At 41.4% G+C, this 16,611-nt stretch overlaps 1 long non-coding RNA gene across 1 annotated transcript in view; it reads right to left on the bottom strand.

The window, feature by feature from the left end:
• Positions 1-12,791, bottom strand: part of LOC129137989 (uncharacterized) — a 28,708-nt gene extending 15,917 nt beyond the window's left edge. Inside the window, exons 1-2 of the long non-coding RNA XR_008540888.2 lie at positions 12,463-12,791; positions 5,649-5,768 (exon numbers count right to left, since the gene is read on the bottom strand). This is a non-coding gene — a long non-coding RNA (uncharacterized LOC129137989). The remainder of the gene's footprint in view (positions 1-5,648; positions 5,769-12,462) is intronic.
• Between the last annotated feature and the right edge of the window lie 3,820 nt (positions 12,792-16,611).

Here is a 16,611-nt window from a genome sequence, read left to right as displayed (position 1 = left end):
ACAAAACAAAAATTCTCAAAAATACTGAAAGCAAATTTATACTCTGCTTTGTATTGAATTTCTTGCTGTACAATCTTTTGGCTTATGGTTCAGAGTCTCCCCATGCAAATTCTGTTTTAACTTGACTGGTACTCATGCTAGACCCATAATTTTTTGTTGTTGTTGTTTAATAGGTTTTTTGTTTGCTTAATTGTTTTTTGTTGTTGTTGTTGTTGTTGTTTGTTTGTTTTTGAGACAGAGTCTTAATCTTTCTCCTGGGCTGGAGTGCAATGGTGCAATCTGGGCTCACTGCAACCTCCACCTTTCAGGTTCAAGCAGTTCTCCTGCCTCAGCCTCCTGAGTAGCTGAGATTACAGGCATGCATCACCACGCCTGGCTCATTTTTGTATTTTTAGTAGAGACGGGATTTCACCGTTTTGGTCAGGCTGGTCTCAAATTCCTGACCTCGTGATCCACCCGTCTCTGCCTCCCAAAGTGCTGGATTACAGGCGTGAGCCACCTCGCATGGACTAATTTTTGTATTTTTAGTAGAGACAGGGTTTCACCATGTTGGTCAAACTGGTCTCCAACTCGTGACCTCAGGTGATCCACTCACCTCGGCCTCCCAAAGTGCTGGGATTACAGGCATGAGGTACCAGGCCCGGCTGGCCTGTGTAATAGTTTATGAAGAATTCATTATGTGAGCCTGTCTGTAATTATAAAAATACTTTTTTAAAATTTTATTGTTCCATAAGTTACTTATGTACAGGTGGTATTTGGTTAGTTGAGTAAGTTCTTTAGTGGTGATTTGTGAGATCCTGGTGCATCCATCACCCAAGCAGTATACACTGCACCATATATGCTGTATTTTATCCCTTCCCCTTTCACTCTTCCCCGCAAGTACCCAAAGTCCATTGTATTATTCTTATGTCTTTGCATCCTCATAGCATACCTCCCACATATCAGTGAGAAAATACGATATTTGGTTTACCATTCTTAGAATAATAGTCTCCAGTCTCATCCAGGACATTGCAAATGCTGTTAATTCATTCCTTTTTGTTACTGAGTAGTATTCCAACATATATATATGTATGTGTGTGTGCGTGTGTGTGTATATATACATTTTAAGTGTTTATATATTTATATATATATACACACACATATATATATATTTCACAGATTCTTTACCCACGCGTTAATTCCTGGGCATTTCAGTTGGTTCCACGATTTTACAATTGTGAATTGTGCTGCTAGAAACATGCATCTGCAAGTACGTTTTTCAAATAATCATTTCTTTTTCTCTGGGTAGATACTCAGTAGTGGGATTGCTGGATCAAATGCTAGTTCTACTTTTAGTTCTTTACAGACTCTCCACACTGTTTTCCATATGCATTTATATGTTCTCCATAATGGCTCTATCAGTTTACATTCTCACCAGCAGTATAGATGTGTTCCCTGATTGCCACATCCATGCCAACATCTACAGTTGTTTGATCTTTTGATTATGGCTATTCTTGCAGGAATAAGGTGGTATCGCATTGTGGGTTTGATTTGCATTTCTTTGATCATTAGTGATGGTAACCATTTTTTATATGTTTGTTGGCCATTTGTATATCTTCTTTTGAGAATTTTCTATTCATGTCCTTAGCCCACTTTTTGATGCGATTGTTTTTTTCCTTACTGATTTGCTTGAGTTTGTTGTAGATTCTGGATATTAATCTTTTGTCAGAGGTATAGATTGAGTTTGTTGTAGATTCTGGATACTAATCCATTGTCAGATGTATAGATTGTGAAGATTTTCTCCCACTGTGTGAGTTGTCTGTTTACTCTGCTGACTGTTCCTTTTGCCATGCAAAAACTCTTTAGTTTAACTAGGTCCCAGCTATTTATCTTTGTTTTTATTGCATTTGCTTTTGGGTTTTTGGTCATGAAATTTTTGCCTAGCCAATGCCTAGAAGGGTTTTTTTCCAATTTTATCTTCCAGAATTTTTATAGTTTCTGATCTTAGGTTGAAGTCCTTAATCCATCTTGAGTTGGTTTCTTTTATAAGGTGAGAGATGAGGATCCAGTTTCATTCTACATGTGGCTAGCCAATTATCCCAGAACCATTTGTTGAAAGGGTATACTTCCCCACTTTATGTTTTTGTTTGCTTTTTTGAAGATTGCTTGGCTGTAATTATTTGGGTTTATTTCTGGGTTCTCTGTTCCATTGGTCTATGTGCCTATTTTTATACCAGCACCATGCTGTTTTGGTGACCATGGCCTTACAGTATAGTTTGAAATCAGGTAGTGTGGTGCCTCCAGATTTGTTCTTTTTGCTTAGTCTTGCTTTGGCTGTGCAGGCTCTTTTTTGGTTCTATATGAATTTTAGAATTGTTTTTTCTAACTCTGTGAAGAATGACGGTGGTTTTTTGATGGGGATTGTGTTGAATTTATAGATTGCTTTTGGCAGTATGGTCATTTTCACAAATTATTCTACCCATGCTTGTGCATGGGATGTGTTTCCATGTCTTTGTGTTGTCTATGATTTGTTTCAGCAGTGTTTTGTAGTTTTCCTTGTACAGGTCTTTCGACTCCTTCATTAGGTATATTCATATAATTTTTTTCCCGCTATTGTAAAAGAGGTTGAGTTCTTGATTTAATTCTCCATTTGGTTGCTGTTGGTTATTAGAAGAGCTACTGAGTTGTGTACATTAATCTCGTATCCTGAAACTTTGCTGAATTGTTTTATCAGTTTTAGGAGCTTTCTGGAGGAGTCCTGAGGGTTTTCAAGGTAAATGATCACATCATCAGCAAGTGGACAGTATGACTTCCTGTTTACTGATTTGGATGCCCTTCATTTCTTTCTCTTGTCTGATTTCTCTGGCTAGGACTTCCAGGGCTATGTTGAAGAGGAGTAGTGAGAGTGGGCATCCTTGTCTTGTTCCCGTTCTCAAAGGAAATGCTTTCAACTTTTTTCTATTCAGTATTATGTTGGCTGTGGGCTTGTCATAGATAGCTTTTATTTATTACATTAAGCTGTGTCCCTTGTATGCCAACTTTGCTGAGAGGTTTAATCATAAAGGGATGCTAAATATTGTCAATTTTTTTTTCTGCATCTATTCAGATGATCATGTGATTTTTGTTTTCAATTCTATTTATGTGGTGTATCACATTTCTTGACTTGTGTGTGTTAAACCATCCCTGCATACCTGGTATGAAATCAGCTTGATCATGGTGGATAATCTTTTCGACATGTTTTTGGATATTGTTAGCTAGTATTTTGTTAAGGATATTAGCATCAATGTTTATCAAGGATATTGGTCTGTAGTTTTCTTCTTTGGTCGTGTCTTTTTCTGGTTTTGGTATTAGGGTGATGCTGACCTCATAGAATGAATTAGGGAGGGTTCCTCCTTTCTCTGTCTTGTGGAATAGTGTCAAAAGAATTGGTAGTAATTCTTTGAATATCTGGTAGAATTCTGCTGTGAATCCATCTGGTCCTGGACTTTTTTTGTTGGTAATTTTTAAATTACCATTTTAATCTCACTGCTTGTTTTTGGTCTGTTCAGGGTATCTAATGCCTCCTGATTTAAGCTAGGAGGGTTGTATCTTTCCAGGAATTTATTCATCTCTTCTAGGTTTTCTAGTTTATGTGTGTAAAGGTGTTCATAGTAGTCTTGAATGACTCTTTGTATTTCAGTGGTGTCAGTTATTATATCTCCTGTTTCATTTCTCAGTGAGGTTATTTGGATTTTCTCTCTTCTTTTCTTGGTTAATCTTGCTAATGGTCTATCAGTTTTATTTATCTTTTCAAATAAGCACTTTTTGTTTCATTTACCTTTTGTATTTTTTTGTTTGAATTTTATTTAGTTCTGCTCTGATCTTGGTTATTTCCTTTTTTTCTGTTGGGTTTCGGTTTGGTTTGTTCTTGTTTCTCTAGTTCCTTGAGTTGTGACCTTAGATTTTCCGTTTTTGCTTTCAGACTTTTTGATGTAGGCATTTAGGGCTGTGAAGTTTCCTCTTCATCACCTTAGCTGTATCCCAGAGGTTTTGATAGGTTGTGTCATTATTGTCACTCAGTTTGAAGAATTTTTTTATTTCTATATTGATTTTGTTTTTGCCCCAGTGCTCATTCAGGAGCAGATTATTTAATTTCCATGAATTTGCATGGTTTTGAATGTTCCTTTGGGAGTTGATTTCCAGTTTTATTCCACTGTGGTCTGAGAGAGTGCTTGATATAATTTCAATTTTCTTAAATTTATTGAGGCTCATTTTATGGCCTATCATATGATCTATCTTGGAGAAAGTTCCATGCACTGTTGAGTAGAATGTGTGTTCTGCGGTTGTTGGATGAAATGTTTTCTAATATCTGTTAAGTCCATTTGTTCCAGGGTATAGTTTAAATCCATTGTTTCTTTGTTGTCTTTCTGTCTTGATGACCTGTCTAGTGCTGTCAGTGGAGTATTGAAGTTTGCCACTATTACAGTGTTGCTGTCTATCTTGTTTCTTAGGTCTATTAGTAACTGTTTTATAAATTTGGGAGCTCCAGTGTTAGGTGCATATATGTTTAGGATTGTGATGTTTTTCTGTTGGACCAGGCCATTTACCATTACATAATGTCCCTTTTTGTCTCTTTTAATCACTGTTGCTTTAAAGTTGGTTTTGTCTGGTATAAGAATAGCTACCCCTGCTTGCTTTGGGTGTCCATTTGCATGAAATGCCTTTTTCCACCCCTTTAAGTTTATTTGGGTCCTTATGTATTAGCTGAGTCTCCTGAAGACAGCAGATAGTTGATTGGTGAGTTCTTATTCATTCTGCAGTTCTGTGTCCTTTAAGTGGAGTATTTAGGCCATTTACATTCAATGTTAATATTGAAATGTGTGGTACCATTGCATTCATCATGCTCTTTGTTGCCTGCATAGTTTGGTGTTTTGTGTGGTTTCTTGAGACAGAGTCTTGCTCTGTCTCCAAGACTGGAGTGCAGTGGTGTGACTCCCAAGATTATATGTTCCTTGTCTACCACTACCAGGTTGGGTAGGGAAGAATCATTGGGTGCGGGAGGTGCTAGATGTGTCTGAGTTCAGACTCTTCTTGGGCGGGTCTTGCTGCGGCTGCTATGGGGGATGGGGGTGAGATTCCCAGGTCACTAAAGTTTTGTACCTAGGAAGATTATGGCTGTCTCTGCTGAGTCATACAGGATGTCAGGGAAGTGGGGGAAAGCCGGCAGTCATAAGCCTCACTCAGCTCCCATGCAAACCAAAGAGCGGGTCTCACTTTCACTTTGCCCCCACAACAGCCCCGAGTCTGTTTCCAGGTGGAGGGCAAGTTGTGCTTGAAAATTTCTTAAGGTTTCCTGCCTCCCAGCTGGGAAAAACAGGGCTTTAGTTTTTCCCTGCCTGTGAAGTCTGCAAGCCAGGTTCTCGCCTTCCCCTGGGTTCTGGCCAGGAGGCTTCTTGCCTCATTCAAATTCTTGCAAAGTTGAGCTAGGGAAGTCCTTCTCCCTTCAGTGTTTTACACCCTGCTCCTCTGTTCTCCCTCCTGATGGATTCCTGTGGTATCCAGCAGGAATGGGCTGCTTCGGGATTCAGCGAGCTCCCAGGGCCTCCCTACTGCCTCCTCCACCCTGTATGGGGGTGTGTGTTCAGGAGAGGAGGGTCTCCCTTTCCCATTTCTGCAGCTGGGGCACTCACAGTATTTAGGGTGTCTCCTGGGTCCTGCAGGAGCAGTCTATTTCCTTCAGAGGGTCTATCCTAATGCCTTTGAAGATACATTCTCAAGATGAAGGTGGTGATTTGTTCAGATAATCTCACCTGAGAAAGAATTAGAGAAGAGAGAAAAAATGGTTGATTCTTAGATAAGTGTGTCCCAGGTCAAAACTGTTCACATTTTCTTCTAGAATGTCATGTATTTAGAATTGCAATCATTTACATTTCTACTTCTGATGCTTTTGCCTAACAAGATTATTTTAACTACCTTTTCCCTTTTCTTCTCATGACAGTGAAAGGATCTCTTTAAAATAATTCTCCCTGATTTATCAGAGCCTTAACTCTCTCCATCCAGCCTTCTTACATATCACAAATAATACTCACTTGAATTTATACCCTGAAGTATTGAAAGTATTTTTCTTTTCTTTTCTTTCTTTTTTTTTTTTTTTTCTTTTTCTGTGGTTGAGTCTTGCTCTGTCTCCCCAGCTGGAGTGCAGTGGTGTGATCTTGGCTCACTGTAACCTCTTCCTCTAGGGTTCAAGCAATTCTCCTGCCTCAGCCTCCAAGTAGCTGGGATTACAGGCATGCGCCATCATGCCCAGCTAATTTTTGTGTTTTTGTAGAGATGGGGTTTCACCATGTTGGCCAGGCTGGTCTCAAACTCCTGACCTCAGGTGATCCGTCCACCTCGGCCTCCCAAAGGGCTGGGATTACAGGCATGAGCCACCGTGCCTGGCATGAAAGTATTTTCTTTGTTGACAGATCAGCTTGGGCAGGTGCGGATTGCAAGGCTCTTATATTGGTTCGAACCCTGAGAGCGTGCCAACAGACAAGATGAGGCAACGTGGAGCAACACATTGTTTTAATGAGCATCTCAGTGCAGGCGGGCTGAGGCCTGAAATGGCATCAGCCCCAAGTAAGGACAGGGCAGGGGTTTTATAGTCCTCTGTAAAAAGGAAGTGTCCCAGTCTGACGCAACTGTTACATAGTACTGGACAGCCTCCCTCTCAGTCTTCAGGTGGAATGTGTCTCCTGGCCATATCTCTTCCTGCTTCTGCTATCTTGCTGATGCACGCTACTTGCACAAGTGGCCTTGCACCTTGGAACTGGGCCTGAGGAGGGAGAAGTTATTCATTCCCTTAAGTGTTCAGACCCCAGGGAGAATCTTTCATTCCTGTCTATTTGGTTATAGAAAAAAGGGACAACTTTCTCAATAACTACTTCAGGCATGACATAGGGGTGGCATGGGCACCTTCGCAAAATAAAAACTTAATTTTTGGGGTATTCTTGAGAGACGGGTTGGTATCCATCGTGTCGTTGTAGCAGGAGCATGGTCTGGATTGTCTGGCAGCTAACTTTAGTTTCAATAAGAGTTTTAATGGCTTTTATTATTAGTGGGATAACACAGGAGAGAAACAGGAGGAACCCAGTGATGAAGATTACTGGTCCTACCAGCATTTTAAATCCCCCTAAATTAGAGAACCACCCTCCTTAAAGATTTGTTGGGCCCCACCCCTTCCAGGTTTGGACTGGCACATGGGCTTCTCTTCTGATGTTTGAAGTGATTTCTAGTACTGCTTTTCTGTTATCGTCTATGTTAAGACAACAATTGGAGATATTAAACTGACCACAGACCCCACCTTTTTCTGCTAATAAGTAGTCTAGTGCTAGCCTGTTTTGATAAATTGCTGCACGCATTTGGTTTTCTTGTTGCGTGAGCATTTCCAAGGCTGAGGCGGTTTGGTTAGTGATTATCTCTAGAACCGCCTGTAGTCTAATTATTATATTTAGAGTATATATGGGAGTGCAATAACCCCATGAACTATCCTCAGCCCAAGTGGCAGGACTGTAATATTCGATGATCCGTTGCGGAGGCCATCCATCCTGTTGCCATCTTTGGCTTCCTCCTGCCTTTATGGATCGTGGTTGTTTTTGTTTGTTTGTTTGTTTTAAATTATTATTACATACAGGTACTCCGAGAGTGTTGCCCACGTTAATGTTTTGGAGGAAGGAGTAGCCTTGGGGGTGAGCTTGACCCTAGTGCGATGAATCCAGTTGAGGAGTCCTTGGACTCTCACTGCAGTTGGCATGCTGCGTATCACAGTGTAGGGGCCCGTCCACTTCAGTTGTAGGTTTTTGTGAGGCTGGGGTTGGCAGATAAACACATCTGTGCCTGCAAGACAGTTATGTTGAGAGGACAAGGAGGTGTTGACAGGAAGGGGCATGGCCTCATTTGCTGCTTCACGAATGAAAGACCATGTCTGGATTAAGGAGGGGAGGTAATTCCTGAATGGCTCAGAATCTGGGAAGGGTAGAGGCCCCAAGACAAAAGTTTGGCTATCGGGGGAACCAGCCCCCAATATTTCAATGTAGGTTATTTTCTATTTTCCCTAAGTGTCGGCTGGTCTGAGAAATAAAGGGAAAGAGTATAAAGAGAGAAATTTTACAGCTGGGCCTCCAGGGATGCCATCACATATTGGTAGGACCATGATGGCAACCCCAAGCCACAAAACCAACAAGTTTTTATTAGGGATTTCAAAAGGGGAGGGGTGTACGAACTGGAAGTGAGTCACAGAGGTCACATGCTTCAAAGGGCAATAAAAGATCACAAGGCAAAAGGGTAGAGCAGGATCACAAGGCAAGGGCAAAATTAGAATTACCAATGAGTGTCCATGTCCCGCTGGGCACACATTGTCTTGATAAACATTTTAACAGGAAACAGGGTTCAAGAGCAGAGAACTGGTCTGACTAGAATTCACTAGGCTGGAATTTCCCAATCCTAGCAAGCCTGAAGACACTGCAGGAGACCAGGGTGTATTTCATCCCTTCTCTCAACCGCATAAGACAGACACTCCCAGAACAGTCATCTGTAGGCCTACCCCTGGGAATGCATTCCTTCCCCAGGGTTATCAATTATTAATATTCCTTGCTGGGAAAAGAATTCAGTGATATTTATCCTACTCACACATCCATCCATAGGCTGTCTGTGAGAAGAAAAATATGGCTGTATTCTGCAGTCAGACTGCAGAATAGAGATAACCATAAGGCAGTCAGACCTTATGGTTATCTTTCCTTGTTCCCTGAAAATCGCTGTTATTCTGTTCTTTTTCAGGGTGCCCTGATTTCATATTGCTCAAACACCTACGTTTTACAATCAGATTTCATATTGTTCAAACACACATGTTTTACAATTTGTACAGTTAACTCAATCATCACAGGGTCCTGAGGCAACATACATCCTCAGCTTACAAAGATGATGGGATTAAGAGATTAAAGTAAAGACAGGCATAGGAAATTATAAGAGTATTGATTGGGGAAGTGATAAATGTCCATGAAATCTTCACAATTTATGTTCAGAGATTGCAGTAAAGACAGGCATAAGAAATTATAAAAGTATTAATTTTGGGAACTAATAAATGTCCATGAAATCTTCACAATTAATGTTCTTCTGCCATGGCTTCAGCTGGTCCCTCCGTTCGGGGTCCCTGACTTCCCACAACATTCAGCCATACATGATTTCAAAGGGACTATAAAAAGAGTGTGCCTTTGGTGTTGCACAGAATCTCATGAGGGAAAAAGGGAGATTTTTTTGTCCACCACTGGAGGGTTTCTAGAGCCAACTTGGTGAGTTTAACAACAGAGGTAATTTTTTTCAACTTTGCCTGAAGATTGAGGCCTGTAGGGTGTGTGGAGAACCCATTTTATACCTAAGGATATAGAGATGCCTTGGGTAATTTGTCTGAGGAAGGCAGGCCCATTATTGGACTGGATGGATGTTGGCAGTCCAAAATTGGGAATTATATGCATGTTGAGAGTTTGTGTGATGACATTTGCACTTTCTGAAGTGTCGGGAATGCTTCTCCTCACCCAGAGAAAGTACGGACAAAGACTAGAAGATAGCAGAGCCATTATTGGGTGGCATGTGAGTGAAGTCTACTTGAAAATCTTGCCTGGGTACCTGGCCCTGGGCTTAGTGGGTAGGAAAAGGCAGTGGCCAAAGGGAACTGTGGGGTGATACTGAGTGGCAGATAGAGCAGGACTGGGTAATCTCTCAAACGCGGCTGGAAAGGTGAAGACAAGTGAGGATAGGGTGGAGAAGTTGCAGGAGAGGTTTGTAATTGACATGGAAAGAGTTGTGGAGGCTTTGGAGGATAGAGATTGTTTGAGAGTGAGGAAGAACGAAGCAGCCTTCCTTGACATACCATGGTCCTTGTTTTTGAAGGTTTTGGGCTTGGTAGTCCTCCTTTTCTTCTGGAGAGTAAAGAGGAGAGAACGAGGACAGGCACAGAAACTGGCCTTGTACAGGTTGTAGGGCTACTTGTTTGGCTTCTCTATCTGCTAGATTTCCCACCAAAATAGGATTGTCTGGGGTTTGGTGGTCCCTGCAATGAATGACGGTAGCTTTCTGCAGGAGTCTGGCAGCTTGAAGGAGCTTGCTGATGAGAGAGTCATTTATGACAGGAGTGTTTTTTTACAGTTAGGAAACTCCATTCTTTCCAGATGGACGAGTGTGAATGCACTATGTGGAACGCATAATGAGAATTTAAATATATGTTGATCTGTTGTCTGGCTGCTAGAGTGAGAGCTCGAATGAGGGTGATGAGTTCAGCTTTTTGGTAGGTGGTGCCTAGGAAGAGCGTATTGGCTTGAACAGTGTGTAGGGGGGGTGACACTATAGCATAGCCAGCATGCCGGCATCCTTGATGTAGGAAGGAGCTGCCATCTACAAACCAAGTAAAGAAGGCATCTGGAAGGGGTTGGTCTGTTAGGTTTGGAAAAGGTATAAGAAAGGTTTGAACAGTGTTGATACAGAAGTATGTAGGATCTTTGGCGTGGCCAAGTTTAGATGGGAGCTGGTTACCATGGTGATGTGCGGAGTTTCTATGAATAGAGCATACAGTTGGAGGAGCCGTGGGGGAGAGAGGAAACTGCGGTGAGCTAGCATGTCTTTCTTTGACGTTATGGATTGAATAAACTGTTAAGTTGGCATGGAGAGATAGTTTAGGCTTTCAAGGGCAAGGACAGCAGCTGCCGTCAGTGTTCAGAGGCAGACAGGCCATCCGAGAACTGTGGCTTCAAGCAGTTTAGAGAGGTAGGCAAAAACCTGGAGGGTGGGTCCCTTAGACTAGGTTAGAACACCTACTGCAACTCCACACCATTCATCGGTATAGAGGGAGAAAGGTTTAGTGGTTCCTTCTGGGATAGCTGGGTCTACGTTGGTATACTTTCTCATGGCATCAGTTAAACAAGAGAGAAAAAGGGTTGGGTTTTTGTTATGACCTTGGGTGATTTCTGAAAGTTTTTCATAGTTTACCGCTTTATGGGCACCCTTTTTGAGTCCTGCAAGGAGACACACAATCATGTGGTCTCGATGGTGGCATCCAGGGACCACATCTTGATAATCTCAGTGGGGTCCTGGTTGGGAACTGCCTGTGCACCAGTAGGCTGGGCAGGAGCCTGGTGATGAATTGTATTGGCGTGCACCTGAGCTAGGGTCTAGATACGGTCCTCGTCTTCTGGGGAGAGGGTGGCAGAGAGGATAATGTAGAGGTCATGCCAAGTTAGTTCATAACACTGGGTGAGGTACTGAAACTCTAATATAAGAGGTAGGGTCTTCTGGAAATGAACTGAGTCTTTTTGTTAATTTGAGAGATCAGTGAGGGAGAAGGGAACGTGAACTCTTAACAACATGTTCAGTTTCTGCCACTTCCTGAAGGGGGCACTGTAGCACAGCCGCTGAAGTAAGAGTGGGGCATGGGCTAAAGGTGGCGCCTGAGCAAGTGTGGATGGGAGAGAAGGAGGAACCTGGAAGTGGTTCCTGCTGAGGGTTTGAACGGGGAAGGGGGGTTGAGTTAACAGGCAGTGGAGGATAGATAGGAGTGTAAAGTGGCGGGATGGGTTTATACAAGCCTCAGGAGAGGGCGGTGGGGGAGGTCAGTGGGTACAGGCAATACTAGAATTGTCCTGAGGAGAGGACGATATAGGAAAAGAAGTGGATACTGCTGACTGGGAAGATGGTGGCTGGGAATATTGCTGCTGAGAAGATGGTGACTGAGAAGATTGTGGCTGAGAAGATAAAGAAAAGGCTTGGGGGTGAAAGAAGATGGTTGAGAGGGAGAGGTAGGGGCTGGGAGGGTGGACAGCAGTCTGCTGGATCCAAAGAGGAAAAAGAGGTAGCGTCGGGAAGAGGAAGGCAATCTGGGTGGTGAGAACAGAGGAGGAGGATTTGAACACGTGAGCAAGAATTGCAGAGGTTGGGTTGTGATCTGAGTGCAAAAAAGGCCTGGATATAAGTAATTTCTCCTCATTTTTCCAGCCATCAGCAATAATTGATTAAGTCAGTTAAAATTGTAAAGTCCAATGTTCCATTTGTGGGCCATTTGGACCCATTATCCAATTCGTATTGTGGCCAGATTGAATTGTAAAACAAGGCAAAGCACGGATATCTTGACTGAGGCCTAAGGTTTGTAGGTTTTTTTATGAGGCAGCCTAGAAGGATGTCCTTTGGAATGGAAAACTTGAAATTTCCCATAACTGAGGTTAGGCTAGAGAGAACAGGGAAAAGGGGACCATCCTGGGAAGCTGGAGGGAGATGATAAAAGGAGCGATTGTCACCACTGCCTTTTTTGTTCCCAGAACGGGATCAAATGGCTTAGAGGCATCCCCCTAAGACCAAAAGATCAGCAAGTGCCTGGCACATGCCAGAGCCTTCTTGGGCCAACGTTGGATTTTTGGACTGGAGAGACCAAGAGAGGCTGTGTGGATTTTTCCCTGTTAACTGGGCTCCCAGGATACTTACTGGTAGGTGAGATCAGTGACCGAGGGGCATGCACAGACAGGCGACTGGAGGCTGAGGAGCTTCTTTTGTCCAGCTGCTGTACCCAGATGGCCTCCCTCTGGATCTTCAGGGGGTATGTGTCTTCCCTCCAACTGTTCCTGCTTCCACTCTCTTGCTGACGCACGCTGCTGGTGCAAGGGGCTTTGTGCCTTTGGACTAGGCCTGTGGAAGGAGGAGTTATTCATTCCCTTAAGTTTTCGGGAGAATCTTTCAGGGATATAAAACATTCTTATTGGGGTTGCTGCTGGGTCCTCAAGATATCAGTGAGGGAGAAAAGTGCACCGTTTAGGTTCCGTCTGAATGCTTCATCAGCTCTGTGAAGAACATAATTTTAAAATCCCCACTGAAAAAGGATGGAATTAATAGCCTGGAATAATTTAGAAAGATGTGTATGTAAAGGAATTAATTCAAAGAAATGTGTCTTCTAGAATGCTAAAGAGACAGTATTTAAATAGACTGCTAGAAATTACAAAACATGGGCATCATATGTGGCTTGAACTTTGCATAAAACATGTTTTTCATGATTAGATTCAGATTATAATTTATGTTTTTTGCCGGGCGCGGTGGCTCACCTCTGTAATCCCAGCAATTTGGGAAGCCGAGGCGGGCGGATCACGAGGTCAGGAGATCGAGACCATCCTGGCTAACACGGTGAAACCTCGTCTCTAATAAAAATATAAAAAATTAGCCAGGCATGGTGACGGGTGGGTGAGTAGTCCCAGCTACTCGGGAGGCTGAGGTAGAACAATGGCGTGAACCCAAGAGGTGGAGCTTGCAGTAAGCCAAGATCACGCCACTGCACTCCAGCCTGGGTGACAGAACGAGACTCCATCTCAAAACAAATAAATAAATAATAATAATTTATGATTTTTGGCCAGTAATCTCACAGAAGTCATGTTGCATCCTCGTATATATATCCGCACCTGATGCCAATCTGTCCATTTTATTCACTTGGTTAGCATGTTTCCTGAAGGAATTCTTCACTTTAAAATTACTTTCTAAAAACAGGTATTTTCGAGAGACTTTCTGACTAATGTGCAGAAACAATCACATTTAATCTGAAAGCTCCCCTGTCATGCCAAGTGTCAGGTTCCAGCCCAAGCTGAGGTCTGATAGAAGTCAGTGGGCAAGTGGTGGGTTGCTGGAAAAACACTCGAGGAATTGTGGGCAGTTTTGATATGGCTTTATTATCTCTCTGGGCAGAAGCCTGGGCATGAGCCATGTGTGCAGGGTCAGCGGCTTTACTCTCTCTCTTCCCCTCCTGTCCACCTGTCTGTGTACTCCTTACACACGATAGTGGCTCAAAGCCAAGTATGAGCTTACAGAACTAGGTTACATAATGAGCAGAATTGTGCACCTGCACTCAAACTCACTGAGTCATGCTGAACCAGATGTTTACCTCAGCTTATTATTGACCACAGCACATCCATTTTTCTTACATCCCTTATCTTAATAGTTTCTCTTGTTTATATCTTGCTTTGGAAAATGAAGGCTGTCATCTTTGTTCACTGGTCATATACATGGGGACAAAACCCAGGTTCTATCACTAGATGTTTTACAAACTATTTTCCTTAAGTTAGAATCATTTATGTCATTGGTGAGTTTGTTAGCAATGCAGTAACTCAGGTCTCATCTCAGATCTCTTGAATTGGAATCCATATTTTAACAAAATCTGCAGCTCATTGATACGTTAAAATTGGAGAGGTACCTTCTAACTTACTGTGACTTCTCCATATGAGAAGTGGACAGAACTTACTGTGTATAATGTAAATATGGCACTCAAAACTGTATATGCTTGTGTTTATGCCATAAATTTTATGCTGTATTATTCAGAAAACTACAGTACCTACACTGGTTTTGTGGATCTTTTTTCATTTTCTTTCCTCAGAATGCAAAAATATATTAGAGAATCTTTCTCTATTTAACAATATTTTATTGGATAATTCCAGTCTCTGTAACTCTCAAACACCTAGAGTAAAATTAACAATTCTGCCCATGGCCATTTGCTAAATATGTGTGGGTGTTTGGGTTTGTTTAGGAAATGTTAACATTCAAGGCTTTGGCCATAGAATTCTCTCAAGAGGAGTGGGAATGTCTGAATCCTGCTCAGTGAAATTTGTGTAGAGATGCAATGTTAGAGAACTATAGAAACCTGGTCTCTCGGTGAGAATAAATATTCCCCAGATTTTCTAATATACCATCAGGCTTCTATTTTCTCCCTTTGTAGAATGATTTTGGGAGGTTTTGCTCTGCATAAATTGTTTTTAGATCAGTACTTTTAAGAAAAACTTGAAGGTTTATTGGAATAGATAAGAAAATCTTCAAGATGTTTTATCTTAATAGGAACCTTCCCCTCTCTTGAGCTAATCTGTATCCTTCACTCTAGATTAATGATAATTCTAGAAATTCAGTGGCATTAAATACTGTTGCACAAATATTAAAATCCAATATCCAGCACTAATTTTATATTCAGTATTGGATAGTAGAGCTAAGGACCCAGAAATGTCACATATGTTTTAAATATTCAAAAGTTTCTGTCAGAAAACAGTATTTTGGAATTAAATTTCTAGAGTCTTTCATAATATTCTCTCCTCTCTACTGAACATAGTACTAGGTTGGTAACTGGAGGATCCCAGAAAGTCATGCTCATTTTTCTAACAAAACAGGCCTTGCTGTCTCTAACTCTGATCTGATATCCTGCTTTGAGCAAATAAAAGAGCCCTGGAATGTGAAGAGACATGAGACAGTAGTCAGCTTCTCAGGTAGGTAAGCATGAATGAAGCAGATAACAGAGACGAGGGATACGAAGGTCAGAAAGAATTTCAGACCTTAAAATGTGGTATAGAATGCTCTGCTTCAATGGAAAGGTTTCCTAAAAAGCCATTTATTTCTCTAGCTCCCAAATAGGAGCATCTTTTGTCCCATACCCTTAAATTCTTTAAGGATCCTACTTCCTATTTAGTGATTTTCCTTAGAGGGTACCATGAGAGCTAAAGTCCTCTTTATGGCTTATAAGGTACTGCATGATATGCCTGCTCTTCCATTGTTTTGGGGGAGTATAAGAATATTTCTGAGTATTTTAGAGGAACTGCATGTTAGATCATTTAACGTTTCTTTTCCCATCATGTCTGAAATGTGTAAGAGGAGTGGTGATATTAAGATTTGTTTCAGAAATCACAGGAACATGAATGACAGATGTTACTTATTTCTCTATTTTTTTTTTATATTAGCAATCCTAACAGATTTCAAGTGATAGCTCATCATTGTTTTCATTTGCAGTTGCCTTTTGGTAGGTGATATTGAGCACTTTTTTATATATCTATTGGTCATTTGTATATATTTGTTGGCAAAATATTTTTTTCACTCTTTCAACCATTTTTTAGTTGGATTATTATTGTTGTTATTATACTTGCTTTTGCTTTGAATTTTCTATATATTTTGAATATTAAGCTTTTCTGATATATACAGTTTGCTGTTGTGAGCATGCTGCAATAAATGTGCAAGTATACGTATCATTTTCATATAATAAACTATTTTTCTTTGGGTAAATACCCAATGATGAGATTTCTGAATCAAATGATAGTTCTGGCCAGGCGTGGTAGCTCACGCCTGTAATCCCAACACTTTGGGAGGTAGAGGCAGGCAGGTCATGAGGTCAGAAGTTTGAGACCAGCCTGAGCGATATGGTGAAACCCCGTCTCTACTAAAAATACAAAAGTTAGCCAGGCGTGGTGGCACTTGCCTGCAGCCCCAACTCCTCAGGAGGCTGACACAGAAGAATTGCTTGAACCTGGGAGTCAGTGGTTGCAGTGAGCTGAGATCATACCACTGCACTCCAGCCTGGACAACTAAGACTCCGTCTCAAAAAAAAAAAAAAAAAATGGCAGTTTTATTTTTAGTTGAGATTGAGCATTTTTTTCATATGCGTGTTGACTATTTGTATGTCTTTATTGAAAAATGATTAGTAATGTTATTTGCTCAATTGTCAATAGAATTCTTTATTATTACTATTATTATATTTTTGAGTTGTTTGAGTTATTTGTAAGTACTGAATATTAGTTCCATGTTGGCACGTAGTTTGCAAATATTTTCTTTTATTCTGTAGCTTGC

The sequence above is a fragment of the Pan troglodytes genome, chromosome 20 (assembly GCF_028858775.2).
Source record: "Pan troglodytes isolate AG18354 chromosome 20, NHGRI_mPanTro3-v2.0_pri, whole genome shotgun sequence".
Taxonomy (NCBI): domain Eukaryota; kingdom Metazoa; phylum Chordata; class Mammalia; order Primates; family Hominidae; genus Pan; species Pan troglodytes.
Note: the sequence above shows the minus strand (reverse complement) of the source record. Positions and strands in the feature narration are given on the sequence as shown.